We start from the raw sequence: 19,081 nt of genomic DNA on the forward strand, positions 1-19,081 counted from the left end.
TTTGGGTCAAAAGCAAGTAAGGACTCACAACTTTACTTAGATGAGGTGAGACAGATCAACCAGATTATGCATGTTACTGAGGATAAGAATATAGAGTTGGCATCCTATAGATTGAAAGATGTGGCGTATGATCGGGTAGTTATATGGAAGAATGGTAGAGGTGAGAATACAACTCCTATGAGTTGGCAAATATTTCAGGATGCGTTTTCAGATAGGTTCTTTCCACATAAGATGAGAGAAGCTAAGGTAGAGGAATTTGTAAACTTGAGTCAGGGCTCGATGATAGTTAAGGAGTACTGCCTTAAGTTCAACCAGTTGTTTAAGTATGCCCCTGATATGATGGCTGGCCCTAGGCCGAGTATGAGTAAGTTTGTTACTGGAGTATCTGACTTAGTAGTCAGGAAGTGTAGGATTGCCATGCTTATTGGGGATATGGATCTAGCTAGGCTGATGATTTATGCTCAATAGATTGAGGTACAAAAGTTGATAGGGAGAGAGCGGAAATAAAAAATCTAGAACCAAGCATTTTAAGTATGGCCTGACAAAGTTTGAAGTAGGTCCTAAAAATCTTTCTAATCCTTTCTTAGTTTCTACCCAGTAGGTGAGTTAGTTGTTGCCAAGAAAATCTATAGAAAATGTCCTATCACTGTCCTTGATAAGATCATGTTAGAAGACCTAATATAGTTAGATATGGTTGACTTTGACCTTATTCCGCGCATAGATTGACTCCATTCCTATTATGCATCTATATATTGTCGCACCCAAGTGTGAAGTTTTAGTTTTCAAGTAAACTAGTCTTTAAGTGGGAAGGTAATTCAGTGTCTCCCAAGAGTTGTTTCATATCCTATATTAAGGCCAAAATATTGATCTCAAAAGGGTGCATCTATCATCTAGTTCAAGTAAAAGACACTAAGACTGAGACCCCAACAGTTTAATCAGTCCGTGTAGTCAATGAGTTTTGGGAAGATTTTCCTAAAGATTTTCCAGGGTAACCTCCTGATAGGGAAATAGAATTTGGTATTGACCTTCTTTCATGTACTCAACCCGTCTTTATTCCTCTATATAGTATGGCTCCAACTGAGCTTAAGGAGTTAAAAGAACAACTTAAAGACCTCTTAGATAAAGGTTTCATAAGGCCCAGTGTCTCTCTATAAGATGGTCCCATCCTATTCGTGTGAAAGAAAGATGGTTTTTTGCAAATGTGCATTGACTGTTGTTAGCTGAATAAAGTCACATAAAAAATAAATATCCTCTTCCTAGGATTAATGACTTATTCGACCAATGCAAGTTACTTCTCCAAGATAGACCTTAGATCCGACTATTAACAACTTAGAGTAAGGGAATGTGATATTCCAAATATAACATTCAGAACCCGTTACATTCATTTCAAGTTTCTAGTCATGTCCTTCGGGATAACAAATGCCCCAGAAGCCTTCATGCATTTGATGGATAGAGTATTCAAATAGTATGTAGACATGTTTGTCATAGTCTTTAATAATGATATTCTTGTCAATTCTTATAGTGAGGATGATCATGTAGACTGCCTTATAATTGTGTTCCAAACTTTTAGGGATCATCAGTTATTTACCAAATTCATCAAATGTGAATTTTGGCTAAGATCAATAGCTTTCCTCGGTCATATTTTCTCTAGTGATGACATTAAAGTTGATCCCCAAAAGAAAAAAGCAGTAAAAGCTGGCCTAGACCTATCTGTCCATCAAACATCAGAAGTTTCTTGGGTTTAGGTGGCTATTACAGATGTTTCATTGATGGCTTTTCGTATATTGCATCACCTATGTCTAGATTAACTCAGAAAAAAGTTAAGTTTCAGTGGTCAAATTCCTGTGAGAAGTGTTTTCAGGAGTTAAAGACTCGACTTACTTCAGCTCTAATTTTAGCCTACCTGATGGTACAGGTGGATTTGTTGTCTATTATGATGCTTCTAGAATCGGTCTGGGTTGTGTTTGATGAAAAGAAGTAAGGTTATATTGTATGCCTCTAGAAAGCTTAAGCCTCACAAAAAGAACTACCCTACCCATGATCTTGAGTTAGCTGCTGTTGTATTTGCATTGAAAATTTTGAGGCATTATCTTTATTCAATGTATTCTCAAACCACAAAAGCCTGCAACATGTGTTTACTTAGAGAGAGTTAAATCTTTGTCAGAGAAGGTGGTTAGAATTGATGAAGGATTATGACATTAGTGTGTTATATCACCCGAGCAAGGCCAATGTAGTGGCAGACGCCCTTAGTAGATTGTCTATGGGCAGTGTTGCTTATATAGAGAATGATAAGAGAGAATTAGTTAGAGAAGATCACCGGTTAGCTAGATTGGGGTTAGGTAGGTTGACTTAGCTGAAGAGAATGTTTTGGTTTAGAGTAGTTCAGAATCTTCTCTAGTTTTTGAAGTGAAAGAGAAGCAGGATAAGGATTCTAGTTTAGTCAAACTGAAGATTATCAATAACATCAACATCATGATACAATATCATACTCGTCATCATCAATACCATTAACATCATGAATACCATAATCTTAGTATCAATTTTCTCATATTTGTTTCTATTCTCAATATTATCCTTGATTTGTTATTTTCTCACATTGTGTCTATTTTCTTGTATCCGTCTACTTCTTCATCTTCTTGAGTTTTATCATTAATCTTGCCCTTATTTTTTAATTTTCCAGTACACTTTAGTGTCAGTTAAAGACCAAAAGGTAGATTGTGTGTGCTGCATGTTGATGATTTGAGGAGGCAGATTATAGCAGAAGCGCATGGTGTGCATTACTCCATTAATCCAGGATCCATCAAAATGTACCGCGATTCACTACTAGAAATTACCCCTATTGCAATGGACCTTTTGGCAACAGTTTCAAAAGCGTTGCAATAGATGCTCTATTACAACGCTTCCAAACGTTACAAAAATAATTATTTTAGTTGAACAATTTTGTGCTATATCCATTGCTATTGATGAACAATCATTGCAATAGGGTGACTTATAGCAATGGTTGCATGAACCGTTCCCATAAAGTTACCTATGACAACACTTAATTGACAAAAAAGGCTATTGCATCAATTGTCATTTATTCCTATTTCCCTCCCAATTTTTTTCCTACATCCGCCAAAATTAAAATAATATATATCAAAAATTAAATAAGTATATAAAGAAAATTTTCCATTTCTGATGAAGATTTCCCATTCTCAACCTCAACAGCCAGTACGCTCCGATGACCAACACCACCAGTAGGCTCCATCCACATACCACACATCACCAGTAGCTCCGACCATACACCACCAGTAGCTCTGACCGCATACCACCAGTAAACTCTGACTGCACACCACCAGTACACTTATTTCCAACTTCTCTCTCAATCTGTCTCCGACCGTCTGAGTTCAATTTCACCCCAAAATCACTACTAATGAAAGTGATTTGTACTATGCTAATCTTAACTGTGGGAAGCATCCTCCAAGAAGTTGTAAAGAGGCACCACTGCTCCGACCACCGCTTAAATTTCTGAGCAAATTTGGGGCTTTCGTCTAATTTGTTGATTTTAAGGTTTGTTTAGTCTTCTAATTGATGATTTTGACTTAATTTTTTGAGTTTTTATTTTGGGGTTTTATTCTCCTTCACTTTGATTCTTGACCTAATTTGTTGATTTTGCAGAATTTTCGCAGTTTAATTCAAAGAAAGCTAGTGAATTATTGAAGACAATCATGGCCTCATAGGTAAAATTTTTAACCTACTATTCATACTAACATTTTTTTCATTTTTAGTTTATTTATCATATTTTTAATTAAGCTGCTTTCAAAAGTAGCAAACTGGAAATGGATATAGGAGCAACAAAATTGGGTGTATGATGTGGTCTAGTATGATGTTTCTTTCAGCTTTTGCTTTATGAATTGATGTATTGCCATCAGTTTAAGTATCTGTTGTCCTTTGAAACAGTGTCGAGCCCAAGATTTAGGAGTCGTGGTCTAAGTTGCTCGGACTCTCCAAAAATATTACCCGTATTGGATCCTTCAAAAATACACTATTTTTGGAGGATCAGACATGCACCCGTAGAAATTTTTGAAGAGTTCAAGCAACTTAGGTCATGGGTCCTCGGGATGTTGAAACACATATATTGACACCCAAGTCTATAAGGTTCAAGGGTGTTTTTTTCCATCTTATATCAACTTTTATACATTTTTTATACAATTATACCTATTCTGGGTCAGTTTAACCGGTGCCGAAGAACCACAATTTGCAACCTAGGTCTGCCCCTGTGTTGAAATAACAGAAGATTAAATCATTACTTCAAGTTTTACAATATTTAGAATCCTAGATGTAATGTGTGTCTGGAATATAGTTGATGTTGATACTTCTTCAGTTTGTTTGGTCAACTAATGCACAGTGTTTATTGAACCGGTCACTTCAATCATGTTGGACTTAATTTTCCTGCAATGATCAGGTTTAGTTGGTTTTAGATGAGGTCTTCAAATTTAGTAGAGTCCATTGACAACCTTTTATCTGTAAGACTCATGCTTGTTATTTGGTACTGACTAACTAGCAATTACTATTAAGGTTCCCTTCTTCATCCTTATTCTTTTGTGTTTGATCTCCTCAACTGGTGCAATTGATATGTAATTGTCGGTGGTATTTACTTGGATTATGATTCAAAGCTGTATATAGCAGGGTTTCCTGGAGAATAGATAAGGTGATATATCTCCTACGTCAAACTCGATAGGATACTCAAGATTGTTTAACACATACTATTTACTTGAAGTACCCCTCTGGTTGTGTATCTAAACATAATAAAACTTGCATCCTTGAAAGGTTTACTGTTTGCATGCTGGAAAGGTTTACTTTTGATCTGGTTTGTCTTAGTTTGGAAACGTTCTTTCATTACATTAATATGGTCGCATTTATGTTTATCAGAAAAAAATATTCCTAATAGTAATTTAACTCAAAATCTAGATAATGATAATTATGTTGAAAATGATAGGAGCAGAAGTAAGTGGATGCATAAAAACAAAATATCTGTTCTGGGCTAGTTTGAACAACGATGTTTATTTGATTTTGGACGTTTGTCCAACATTATAGTTGTTTTTTCATCTTTTTTCTTCAAACTATTTATTCAGAAGATTTTTGCATTCATTGTTAATATATGTAAATAGGTGCTTCATTGTTTCAATAGATATATTAGTGTTACTTGTATCTCAATAGACACCAATTCTTACAAGTTCATTGATTACGTCCTATTGAACAGTTTCTCATTTATAGCGAGTTCTGTTAAATATATGAGGTGTTAATTTCAAGGTATAGGATTTAGAACGCAAAACATCCTATCTTAAATGTAGGTCCGATGATGAACATATGAGAACCTCAAGTATCCATTAGCTTCAAAGCTATTGCAATCGAATCTAATCAAGTCCTAGTTATGGAACTTTGTGGTTAATTCATCTCTTAGCCAGTCTTCACATTTTACCTTCTGAAATGGTAGTTTTACCGCACTTGACTCCAAAATACTTTTTTGCTCTATTATAATTGATCAAAGATAGACAATGTAAGTTGGGAATTTCATGCGTAGTGTCCAAACAAGTACTTAACTGAATTTATATACAAGAACTGGGGCAATGTCTACTTCCACCACCCGCACTAGAAAAGTGACAAACATAAACAGAACCCGAATTTGGACTGTATTTATTAATTACACACTTTCACATACTGACATTTTCCAAGGGCTTTTCCCTGCTGTACTCAAGAATTCACTTTTCCATAGTTGTCTAGTCACTTTGGGATCTTCTTAGAAAGGGAATACACAGAGAGGAGAACAAGCATAATAGTAGTTTCTCTTTTCGTTGATACATATACAAAGATTATATTGTGAAGGCTGACAATTCATTAAAATTAGAAAAAGAATTATTTATTTCATCAAAATAACAATAATAACATACTCTATATAAGTACTGAACATGTAGAATATATGGAAACCTAAAGAAGTTGTTTTGATAAAACTTTTCCTTAAGTAAAACATCTTAAAACAGTTATAACATGGTTAAATAAAGGGTTATCTTATAATGAACTAGTAAATGGAGGAAACTAGAAAACCATTATCTAAGATTGATAACTAGAGAATTTAGGAATCGAGGAAAGTAACGATGTGATAAAAATACACAAATAAGTTGATGAAACTTGTGAATCAAATTTGAAAGTTAGGAGTGATTTTCCAGAATAAAGGATTGCACCATAGATTAGCTTAACCAAACTGATATGGAAGGATACAAACCACATTGGGATGGTTTGACAAAGACTCATTGAGGAAAACTATCTTTTATAAAATAACAAACCGAACCTTACAATGGACACCCTATCTCAGTAATCACTTCCTTTTGTAGCTATTCTTTGTTCAGAATGTTTGATGATTTGATACTTCTAGCGAAGGGTGGACTTACAGTATACCATGGACCAATAAGACAGTTTACGAGTACTTTGCAGGCATTAGAATAACTGTACCTGATCGCATTAATCCTCTTGATCATTTTATTATTATTTTAGAAGGAATTTATAAGCTCCCAAGCTCTGTACTGAGCTATAAAGATCTTCCTATTAGATGGATGCTTCATAACGGATACCCCATGCCACCAAATATGCTAGATTCTTATGGATCAAGAGCATCTTCGATTGGAGAAAGTTTAGCTGATGGAGCAAGTACTGCGGCTGCTACCTCTGATCAATCTGGAGACCTGTGGTCGACGATCAAATCAAATGTTGTATAGAAGGACTGCATGTGATTCAACTTTTTGGCATGATCGGACTTGTCCCATCGGAATATCCTGGTGTATTGCTTCAATATAAGTATTTCCTTGGAAGGTTATAATAAGTTTCTCTCCTTTTCACTTGTATACCTTCTAATTAGTTACAATTCAATATGCATGTCTCTATATGTTCATATAAGTTTCTCTCCTTTTCAGTTGTGTACATTCTAATTACTTTTCAAGATGTGTGTGTGTATTTATTGCGTGCTTGCATTCCTATATGCAAATGTTTGGCATTTCTCCATTGTACTTCTTTATTTAATATAAAGGAGAGCCTTGGAGTAACTAGTAAAGTTGCCACCATGTGACCAGGAGCTATGTTGTTTGGACTCTTCAAAAATTTCGATGGGTGCGTGTCGGAAAAAATTATGTATTTTTGAAAGATCTGATACTGGTGCGACAACATTTTTGGAGAGTCCGAGCAACTTAGACCAGGAGGTCAGGAGTTCAAGCTATTAAAATAGCCTCTTGCAGACATGTAAGGTAAGGCTGCATAAAGCAAACACTAATGTCCTGTCCTTTCCCAGACCCAACGCACAACTGGAGCTTCTAGGTAGCATGACCAACTGAGAAGCTTCTATGGATGCTTAGGGGGGAGTATTCATGTGACAGTGTTAGTTGATTTACAAATGTTTTTTAGTTTACTTTTGTTTTGATGGTTGACATCTATGACACTTCACATTGTCAGAGTCGGGAAGCAGTGATTGGGAGAAGCCATGATACAAGCAGTTGATTTTCTTATTCTATTACTTACTGGACTCTGTTTCGGAACACTTGCTGAAGTGAGTGATGAAACACTTAGATTTATGGGGTACCTTTACATGGTCATTGCAGTTCGTAAGTTTAAAACCTCTGAACAGTGTATATACTTTAGGCTTTTTATCTTTAAAAGGATTGATGACTTAAAGACAGTTGATTAGATATGTTTTCAAATCTAGGAGAAAAAGTTCTCGATTTTAAAATCATGCGGTTCATCTCTATGTTATCACTTGTAATTCCTCTTCTTTCTTAATGCTAATAATTTGTAAATGTTAGTATCGATAATAAGTTGAAAGGGAGCCTGCATGTGACCAGGAGGTCACCGATTCAAGCCTTGGAAACAACCCCTTGTAGAAATGTAAGGTGAGGCTACATACAATAGATCCTTGTGGTTGGACCTACCTAGGTCCCTGTGCTATTTCTTAGAAATAGCCCCTTGCAAAAATGTAAGGTGAGGCTGCGTACAATGCATCCTTGTGGTTAGGTCCTTCCCCAGGCCCCACACATAGTTGGAGCTTAGTGCACTGGACTGCCCTTTTTGGTAGCGATAATGAGTTGTGTAGATCTAAGATTAGCATACTGTGTATGTGATCATGTAAAATTTTTCTGGTATAAACTGAAAAACTGTTTTCAAGTAAAAAGAAAATTAACTGCAGATGTTGTCTTTGTCCCTCCTCACTATTAGTAGTTGTTTAGAAAAGGAGTTAGTATAATAGAAATGAAGTTAAAGTATAGAGATGTTACAACATTTTTTACACCCACCCCAAAATTTCTCTTCCAAATTGTAAGTTTAGACCAAGAATGTGAATTATGGATTTATCATGGTTGGCTTAGAAGAATGACACTCCGCACTTTGTTGCTTTTAGTTGACATGTTTTTCTTCACTACTGTCTCTTCTTTTAATTACTACTTTGATTTTCTTCACTTGAACCGAGGGTCTTTCGGAAACAGTTTCTCTACATCTAAGTAGTAGTAGTAAGGACAGCGTACACTCAACCCCACTTTATGGAATTTCACTCTATATGTTGTTGCTTTTACCTTGGAAGAATGTCATCTAAAGGGCATCCCAGTTCACTAAAGCTACCGCTATACACGGTGTCCGGGGAAGGGATCCACAATAAGGGTGTATCATGCACACCCTTACCTTGTTTTTCTGGCAGAGGCTATTTCTAAGGCTTGAACCCGTGACCTCCTGGTCATATGCCAGCAACTTTACCAGTAACTCCAATATATATAGTACTGTACTTATTTTGGTATTGTATCTTTTTATGGTTTTTCAAACTTACATGAAAGATTGTTACTGGTAGTCTCATCTATCTTCCTTACCATTTTTTACTTTACCTAAGTTCTAATCTTCCAAAATGTTTTCCAGATCTTCTCACCAAGATTGAGGATTTGAGGTCATTTTCTCTAGATAAATTACACTACTGGAGACGGAGTGCATTTGGCATGAGCAGTTTGGTATACTTTTTGGATAAGGATACAGTTGATCATATCAATACTATTGTAAAGCGTACAGTTTATCTCTCAGTGTTCTACTTCTTCAACAATCCAAGATTTTCAATTTTTGATAATTGTGGCGTCTTGTTGTGTCGTATATTGTGTTACTGGGATAGCATATGCACTTGCCATCAACTTTGAACTTGAACAAGCTCAACTGGTGTGTACTCGATATTTTGTTTTGTGATGTGCATATATTTTGTTATAATTTATTATCTATGTAAATAAAAATTTACGTTAATACGAGTGGCTATTTCTATAAATCATTTCAATTTAATAACATATGGCAACAATCGTTGCAATAGATCAATAAACCATTGCAATAGAATAAAAAAAGCGTTATAATAGATGTAATTGCAACGGTTCAATGTCATTGCAATAGAATCTATTGCATCATTTAGTAACAGTTGTAATAGATGAAAAAAAGGGTCCCAATTATTAAGGAAATAGTTGTAGTAGGTACTCAAAAAGTGTTGCAACAGAATAACAAAAGCGTCGTAATAGATGCTATTGCTACGGTTTATGTCATTGCAATAGATCCTAATGCAACGGTTGCTAACCGTTGTAGTAGATGAAAATAGGCATCTCAATAAGTCAAAAAATAACCGTCTCTATAGTTTGACCTATGATGAGAGTTTCAGACAACCGTCGCCATATGTTTATGTCATTTTTCATTAGTTAGTTGTTTATTGATATGGAATGTTGAAAGAACATGTCTTCTCTCTCTTGAGAGAAGAGAGTGAAACCGAAACTAGGGTAGCATTAGTGTGGATTCACTAATATTGCAAAACTTGGCTTGAAACGTTGGTGCTTGAGTGGTGGATTCCCTCTTATGTCTCTATAAGAGTGTGGTGAGTCTTAGTGGGTTTTAGGATTTGATACATCCTTTAGTTCCTAAATCTTGTAATAGTGTATGTATCACTATCTATCCTTTATTTTTATGTATTAGTTTTGGTTGTATGTTCTTTGTTCTAGTGAACGTTGGTGTTTAGTTCAACTTGTGTTGTTGTTCATCTTGTTGTCTCGTGTTGTTGTTGCTTCCATGGTGTTGTTATCACTTGTTTCCATGTTTTGTAGTTCGTTCGTTATCATTTGGTATCAGAGCCATTATTGATTTCGTCCCACGAGATCAATCTTGGGCTTGTTCACTCGAAAAATAAAAAAAAAGTGTAGAAAACTGAAAATCTCAAAAAAATAATTAAAAAAAAAATAGAATCTGTCCCCTTTTTGGCCTTTGAACTTTGTGTGTTCTTGTCACGACCCAAACCGAGGCCCTGGCTATGACGAGCATTCCAAACCATGAAGGCCCAGGCACCTTTCTCTAACTAGCAGTCATGCACAATATTCATACATTAAAGGAAGATGCAGAAATATAACTTAATACAAAATCATGGTCATACTCTGAACTCAATTTAACGATAAGAAATCTAAAATCCAACAACTCTAGACAAATCTAAACTAGTCTGCGAAATCTCTATTACATGCTAAGATGACAATTTTTTAAATCTGGGACAAGGCCCCCAGTAGATCCAAAATAAAATAAATAACATAGTCTGGAATAAACAGGCCTTCTGGAATAAAGAAAGCTCCCCACTGCACAGTCTCTTCTCTCTGAAATATCTACTGCTTAGCTGGACCTCTAGATTGAGCCTCAGAACCTGAGCGATAGGGGGTCAATAGAGTTGTACTGGTACGCAGAGAAAATCCAAAATAATAATTTATAATCAACATATATGAGAGCAATTTAAAACAGTTCATAAATATATCGTATGATAAGAATTAAATGGGCATATTTAAAAGACTCAATCAAATCATCTGAACTCTGTGACATACTCTTTGTTTTACTTTTGTGCTAGGTGGTATGACCTACAATTCTATAATTCCACGGGCTATATGGAATCTACCCTTAACTCGGCAGCCAAGCCCCCAATCCAAGTTTGCTACAAGGGTCGGAGTCTCTGAATCTTTACTACGCCACAGGGCCATCGACAGCGTACAAAAGTAACATACCCATATCGGAAAAATACAGTTTTAGGCTATGAGTCGATTGACTCGTGCCCTCTTTGGGTAACCACCTAACCCTCTTTAAACCCATTTTTAATTCTGTACAACATGCAAACTCTGAAATCAATTTCTGAAGACTCTAATTCTACTATGGCATATATTTACATGGTATCGTCATACCATTGACTTGCAAGTCACATTCTCTGAGCCATTTATAGCAACTTAGGTATCTATTCTCAAATCATTGAATTCAGGACCACCACATCAACAATTCTTTTCAAGAAACTCATTCTTTAAAACTCATGTAAAACCATGTAAGCAATTCTTTTTATCAATAATTCAATAAACAAAGGGGGACATGTCAAAATTCTTAATTTCATGCAATTATTTCTCTTTAACACAAAACATAGTTATATCAAGAAATACCCTCTCATCATCGCTAAATCATATTCAAATACTATGGCATTGGAAAAACTACTTTCAATCATAAAACATGCATTTCAACTCTTTTCCGACAAGACCATAAACTTCAATTCAATACAAGAGAGGGAGTTCATAATCTGCGCTCTCAAACAATCTTCAATCTCAATTTTCATACATATGCATATACATGTAAATCAATTTAGGGGAAAGGACCACAAGGCCAAAGCAATAGTAACATTAAAACATTCGGTATACATAATTTAAAGCATAGATTCCAAAACCCTTTTAAAATTCATGCTTAATAATCTTAAAATCATGGTTTAGTGTTTTAAAGCCCATGTTGTTTTTAGGATAAACCTCATGCACCTTAGATTATATAATTTGAAAGATGAAACCCGGAACTTGATCCGTTTCTTAGAATTCTTGATCTTGGGGATGAGTTCTTGATCGTTGCGGTTGGGATTAGGGTTCTGATTTTAAGAGGAAAATTGAATTAGGGAGTGTATTATGATTTTGGGGCACAAATCTTATGTTATGGACGGAACTTGGGTGAGGTAAAGGTACAAATTGCCCTTAAAAACGTGAAAACAGAACCTGGAAATTTGGGGCGTGCGACAGAGCGTGCGTCGCACGCTAATCGCGCGCAGCTACTGCCTCTCTCACGAAAATGACTGTAACTTTTCGCTCGGGTATCGGATTTTGGTAAAATTGGTATTGTTGGAAACCCAATTCAATTATATACAATTTGGTGGGTCTTGGTCTGGAAAATTCCATGTGTATCGAAAATTATACACGTTCAAAGTAGATCCTTGTAGAATCGAATATCAAACTTTGGATGAATGATTAACTCTTAGCTCAACTTTGCTTTAGGCCATTTCTACGGACATTTTTCACCTCATAATCACTTCATATACTAGGAGAAAGATCATGACACATTAGTCTAAATATAAACCATGGAGATTTTGAGCTTACGTACATAGGAATAATGATTCGATATCTAGCTCAAAAAATGCGGGGTGTTACATTGTCTCTCCCTTGGGATCATTCATCCCCGAATGATGGGTAAGAACTTTTTGAAGCTCTAGAAGTGCAGGATACAGAGCATAATTTTGCATTGAACATGTTTCCTTAACAAAATATGTAAAGGCATCAAACGAGCTTCATGATAACCCATAGTGAAACGTGTAAGTACGAAATATGAAATAACGAAACATGATCTTGGCATGTGTTTTATGGTGCATGATCAAAACATTGTAAGACATGCATTTTTTCCCTAAGAATCCTCGAACTGATTATGATTGGTACAATACATGAGATGGGATTTTCGCGGGACATAAGAATACTATCATTCTCCATCTTACAAGATACAATGAAAAGACTTAAGCTTGAAAACACTATTTGTCTACGCCCCAAACAATAAAATACATGCCTCATCGTTTCCCAACTTACAATTTTCCCTATACACATCTAATCACACGAATTTGATTCCCACTGTAACATACTTCTATGTCGAAGCCTAACTTGGAGTTACAAGGAGTTAACTTAAACTATAGGATCCTGTACTTTACATCCCATTAAAAATATTGTCTCACCTTATCACTATTGTCAAACACCATTGGATTTCATTTCAGGGAATACTAACCATATAGTACATGGTTTGTGTTTTCATCAATCACAACATTTAAGCCTATCATTACTATACCCATTAAGACCATCCAATTAAATCATCCTCACTAAAATTTTTGCCACATAGCTCCTTCTTAACTATCTCACGAAATAAAAGTTCATCTCTTTCTTTCCCCTTTTTCTATAGCCTTAGCTCAAGAAATCACATAAGAAATTTTCACCTTCAATAACATCTACTCCCCTAACTAACACATCACTATGCTTCCACAATCACCATCACTCTAACATACAGAGGGTCATTGAGGGACCGAAGCATACACATCATGAATGGAAGTAACCCTTGTCAAACCATAACTAAAACTTATTGCACTACTCAAGGAGAGACATGAGGTGAAGAAACGATAGAATAAAAATGAAGTGCTTCATATATTCAGTGTTCGGATTGCGAATAAAGATACGCTCTGGCATAACACAACATAGTACGAGTACTTAGGACAGACCATAACGGGAAACATGAGCCGAATTAAAGTGGGAGGAATTGACCAAACGCCCCTGGAAAAACATAACTGAAAGCTGAAAGTTGTAGGTGAACGTGCGTCGCACGCTGTGGAACCCTGGAATAGAGCATGCGCCACATTTTCCATCGCCTGCTACCACATCAATGGACTGGATCATGTGTCGCGCGCAAATAGCATGAAGCTACTATTTCGGGCTTCCAAACATGCCCTTACGCTCGTCCAAAAATTCCGAAACTTACCCGGGATGTACCCTTGACACTCCCGATTATGAATCAACTTACAAATCATCATTCTAAGGCCAGGAAGGTCAAAAATAAAATCATCAAATATTAGGAGCTCAAAATGTGACTAAGTCCTTTTCTTTAACAATTACGAAAAAATGGAATCATTCTAGTTTCAGCTCTTTAAGCATGCTACTAAGAGATATCAAGTCAAGAAAATCTACGAGGCGTTACATTACAACCAAGACAAAGATTGCCGCTTGAAGCAATTGCCCCTCATTTAAGGAATCGAGATTTGTCATGAGTTTGTATAAACTTTATCACTTTAGTTAAACCCGACATAGGATGAATAAGTGACATATATAAACATATTTTTTTAGACCTAAGCATGCTGAGAGACATAGATTCTCATGGATCCCGAACAACATAACATATGACTTGAATACATGAAAGACTAGGTTACTGAGAGACATAATAGCTTTTATTTTGGAGATCGGATCATAAACATAAGTCCATAAAGAACTTGAACCATAGGCATAGGCATGACTTGAACACGTGACATAGGACATTAGCAGAATAATCTCCAAAACGTAAGTAGAAGGAATATGCTTGAGTAGGAATAGATTTATCCTGACTCCTCCCTGCAACATGCCACATAGAGAAAAATTTGGGAACTAACTTAATTCCCCATCTCCCCTTAGACCAGAGTCACAATCCTAGACTACGGACATATCCCCTTATCAAATCTATAACCACAACTCTTCACAATGAGACATCACCATATACTTAAACTCTAAACTCTCCCTGAAGAACTATACTCTGAAGGCCTTGCTTTTCCGTAAATGCTACTCTTAACTTCCGCTAGCCTCTATAGCCGTCACTCTACAACTCCCACTCTCATGAGAGTACGCATCCACAATACTCCTTATCACAAAAAAGTGTATCAGTAGTATATACATGAACACAAACCCCTCTCATTAATCTCTAACACAAAGATACTAAATTATTTTCTAGGACACCCCCTTTAGGGACACTAATCATAATATATTCTAACTCGTAAAGTTATGAACTTACAACTAACATTTTCATGGGCATAGACACTCATTCTTCTAAATACTTACCATTCCATCTTCAATCCCTTATAATGCCAGCTTTACACCTCTAATCACACAACATAAAACTTAACCAAAATTTGTGCAACTATACCAAAGGCACATATTGCTTACCTATATTTTTCTCAATTCCGCTATAACAAAAACCATACAATAACTCCTTAGTCTTCCCCAGGCATCTCCATACTAAAATTTTAAGAACGCAAACTAGGTACGTAAAACACTCATACACATAAATGCTAAACTTTTCCCTTTTTAAGTATACTCTAAAGGCATTGCTTTCCCAGAACACTACTATTAACTTTTTGCTATCCTCTACCGTCATCAAACTACAACACAAAGTCTCATAAGCATACACAACTTCGCTCCTTATCATATTAAAATTCACTCTCCACTACTTAACCTTCTAACCCTAGACCATTAATTGCATAACTCATATCATATAATCTTACCTAATGAGTAACGCCATACCACCAGAGGGGCAACTTATTCTTATATACTTAGGCCTTTATCCACTTAATGACTCAACTCACCCAAAATTCATCATTTTAACACTAGTCTTCATATACACATATACCTCGCAATTACCACTTAAACTTTTAATCAATTATCAACCTAGGCTCTTTCACAAATCACATCAAGCCTACTACATTCCCACAAAACATACATTATTAATCTTCAGCTATTATTCTCACCACCACATTCTACATCTAAAGTTCAAGCCTATAGCAACAATCACGTACCACCGGTAAAGCATGTAACATCTCATACTAGTCCAACAAATTGGGAAATCAACTCAAAATACTAATGTCATTTAAATATCACCTACAATCATAATCTCTCCATGACATTACTGTTACAGCTCAAAATCTATGACATACCTCCTCACATGAAGTACTAGCTTACAACCATTAAAGAAAAGAAGATCAAGGGGTAAAATCATATAATAGACATGGTCAACCTTAATCTTATATATTATAACCCAATACAATCTTATCTACAAATTCTACTTACTCACATCATACTTACTTACCCAAGCATACCTTTAGACTACCTTTAAATTCCATATACACCAAAGTAATGAGTCTATACTCATAACTTACAGGCTAATATAACCATAACTATCAACTCTGGACTCTTTTCGTATTTTAAATAAATAAATAAATAAAAGCTAAATACAATCTACAAGTCTTTCCACAATATTATCCAACCACCATAAAAGAGAGAGAACCACCCCTAAATCAAAGGGTTATATGACTAAAACTACTTATTTATGCAATAGTCACCCTCATCTGACTGCTAATCGAGTGACTTCATGTCACCAACATCTGTATCATCTCACTACCATAGGGCATGACACTTTAACATACACTACTACTCGGGTGGAAATACAGTTCCAACATTATGGTACACAATATTTCCTGAAATAAAATTTTTGAAAGGGACTGGATACACTTAATACCCCAGGAGGAAAATCATGATTTCATCAATATCAAAGTTTACACTAGAATCAATACACCTTGAAGAACTAACAGACTCCTCTCAAGTCCTTGCACAATTTTTATAATCTTTTATGGCTTAATAAAAAAGAACTATACACTTTAGATTCTAAACTTCTGCACTTGAATTAACTCAACAATGAGACATATTTGAAAACATTAGAGTAAAGAAAGAATTGGGATAACTTTACTTTTATATGGGATATACCATAGCACGAACTAAAGATGAAGAAGGAACATTCTGACTCTATAGCATGAACTAGACCATGAAGAAAGAGAGACATTCCTAGATGCTTTGTAGCCTCCTACTTATAAGTATGGTGCACTACACACCCATAAACAAAACTCTACCCAACACAATTTTGCAGAAACCCTGGGACTATAAACTGTGCTCTGATACCAAGTTTGTCATGACCCAAACCGAGGCCCTAGCCGTGACGAGCATTCCAAGCCATAAAGATCCAAATGCTCTTCTCTATCTGGCAGTCATGCACAATATTCATATAATAAAGGAAGATGTAGAAATATAACATAATATGGAATCATGGTCATACTCTGAACTCAATTTAATGATAAGAAATCTAAAATCCAATAGCTCTAGACAATATCTAAACCAGTCTGTAAAATCTCTATTACATGCTAAAATGACAACTGTTTGAATCTGGGACAAGGCCCCAGTAGACCCAAAATAAAATAAATAGCATAGTCTGGAATAAATAGGTCTTATGGAATAAAGAAGGCTTACCACTGCATAGTCTCTTCTCTCTAAAATCTCTACTGCTTAGCCAAACCTCTAGATTGAACCTTAGACCCTGAGAGATAGGAGGTCAATGTAGTTGAACTGGTACGTAGAGCAAATCCAAAATAATAATTTATATTCAACATATTTGAGAGTAATTTAAAACAGTTCATAAATATATCGTATGGTAAGAATTACATGGACATATTTAAAAGACTTTATAATATCATCTGAACTCTATGACATACTCTTTGTTTTACTTCTGCGCTAGGTGGTATACCTTAAAATTCTGTAATTCCATGGGCTATATGGAATCTTCCCTTAACTCGACAGTTAAGCCCCCAACCCAAGTTTACCGTAAGGGTCGGAGTCTCTGAATCTCTACTATGCTATAGGGTCGTCGCCAGCGTACAAAAGTAACATACCCGTATTAGCAAAATATAATTTTAGGCTATGAGTCGATTGACTCATTCCCTCTTTGGGTAAACGCCTAACCCTATTTAAGCCTATTTTTAATTTTTTACAACATGCAAACTCTAAAATCAAGTTCTAAAGACTCTAATTCTGCTATGACATATATTTACATGGTATCGTCATACCATTGACTTGTAAGTCACATTCTCTAAGCTATTTATAGAAACTTATGTCTCTATTCTCAAATTATAGAATTCAGGACCACCATATTAACAATTCTTTCCTAGAAACTCATTCTTTAAAACTCATGTAAAACCATGCAAGCAATCCTCTTTATGAACAATTCAATAAACAAAGGAGGTCATGTAGAAATTCTTAATTTCATGCAATTATTTATCTTTAACATAAAACATAGTTATATCAAGAAACACCCTCTCATCATCTCTAAATCATGTTTAAATACTATGACATTGAGAAAATTACTTCAATCATAAAACATGCATTTCAACTCTTTTCCAACAAATCCATAAACTTCAATTCAATACAAGAGTTGGAGTTCATAATTTGCGCTCTAAAACAATCTTCAATCTCAATTTTCATACATATACATATACATGTAAATCAATTTGGGGGAAAGGACCACAAGGCTAAAGAAATAGTAACATTGAAACATTCAGAATACATAATTTAAAACATAGATTCCAAAACCCTTTTAAAATTCATGCTTAATAATCTTAAAATCATGGTCTAGTGTTTTCAAGCCCATGTAGTTTTTAGGATAAACCCCATGTACCTTAGATTATATAATTTGAAAGATGAAACTCGGATCTTGATCTATTTCATGGAATTCTTGATTTTGGGGATGAGTTCTTAATCTTTGGGGATAGGATTAGGGTTTTGATTTTAAGAGAAAAATTGAATTAGGGAGTGTATTATGATTTTGGGGAGAAAATCATATGTTATGGACGGACCTTGGATGAGGTAAAGGTCCAAATTGCCCTTAAAAATGTGAAAACAGAACCTGGAAATTTGGGGCATGCGACAGAGCGTGCGTCGCATGCTTATCCCGCACAACTACTACCTCTCTCACAAAAATGGCTGTAACTTTTTGCTCAGGTATTGGATTTTGGTGAAATTAGTATTGTTGGAAAGATAATTCAATTATATAAAATTTGGTGGTTCTTGAGATGGAAAATTCCTTGTGTATCAAAAATTATACACGTTCAAAGTATACCCTTGTAGAATCGAATATCAAACTTTGGATAAATGATTGACTCTTAGTTCAACTTTGCTTTACGCTATTTATATAAATATTTTTAACATCGTAATCACTTCATATAAAAGGATAAAGATTATGAAACACTAATCCAAATATAAACCATGGAAATTTTGAGCTTACGCACGTAGGAATGATGATTCAATCTCTAGCTCAAAAAATGCGGGGTGTAACAGTTCTAGTGTGAGATCCTTGTTTC

The 19,081-nt window shown here is 35.4% G+C and overlaps 1 non-coding gene across 2 annotated transcripts; it reads left to right on the top strand.

The window, feature by feature from the left end:
• Positions 1 to 2,981: 2,981 nt before the first annotated feature.
• Positions 2,982 to 9,291, top strand: LOC107852513. 2 transcript variants are annotated; one of them, XR_001669474.2, is made up of 5 exons: positions 2,982 to 3,549; positions 3,658 to 3,719; positions 6,587 to 6,846; positions 7,480 to 7,628; positions 8,923 to 9,291. It is a non-coding gene; the product is annotated as an uncharacterized LOC107852513 (transcript). The 2 variants fall into 2 exon arrangements; XR_001669475.2 differs by having other exon boundaries at positions 3,060 to 3,549; positions 7,480 to 7,573.
• Positions 9,292 to 19,081: the final 9,790 nt, after the last annotated feature.

Source organism: Capsicum annuum, chromosome 4, assembly GCF_002878395.1.
Source record: "Capsicum annuum cultivar UCD-10X-F1 chromosome 4, UCD10Xv1.1, whole genome shotgun sequence".
NCBI classification, from domain to species: Eukaryota; Viridiplantae; Streptophyta; class Magnoliopsida; order Solanales; family Solanaceae; genus Capsicum; species Capsicum annuum.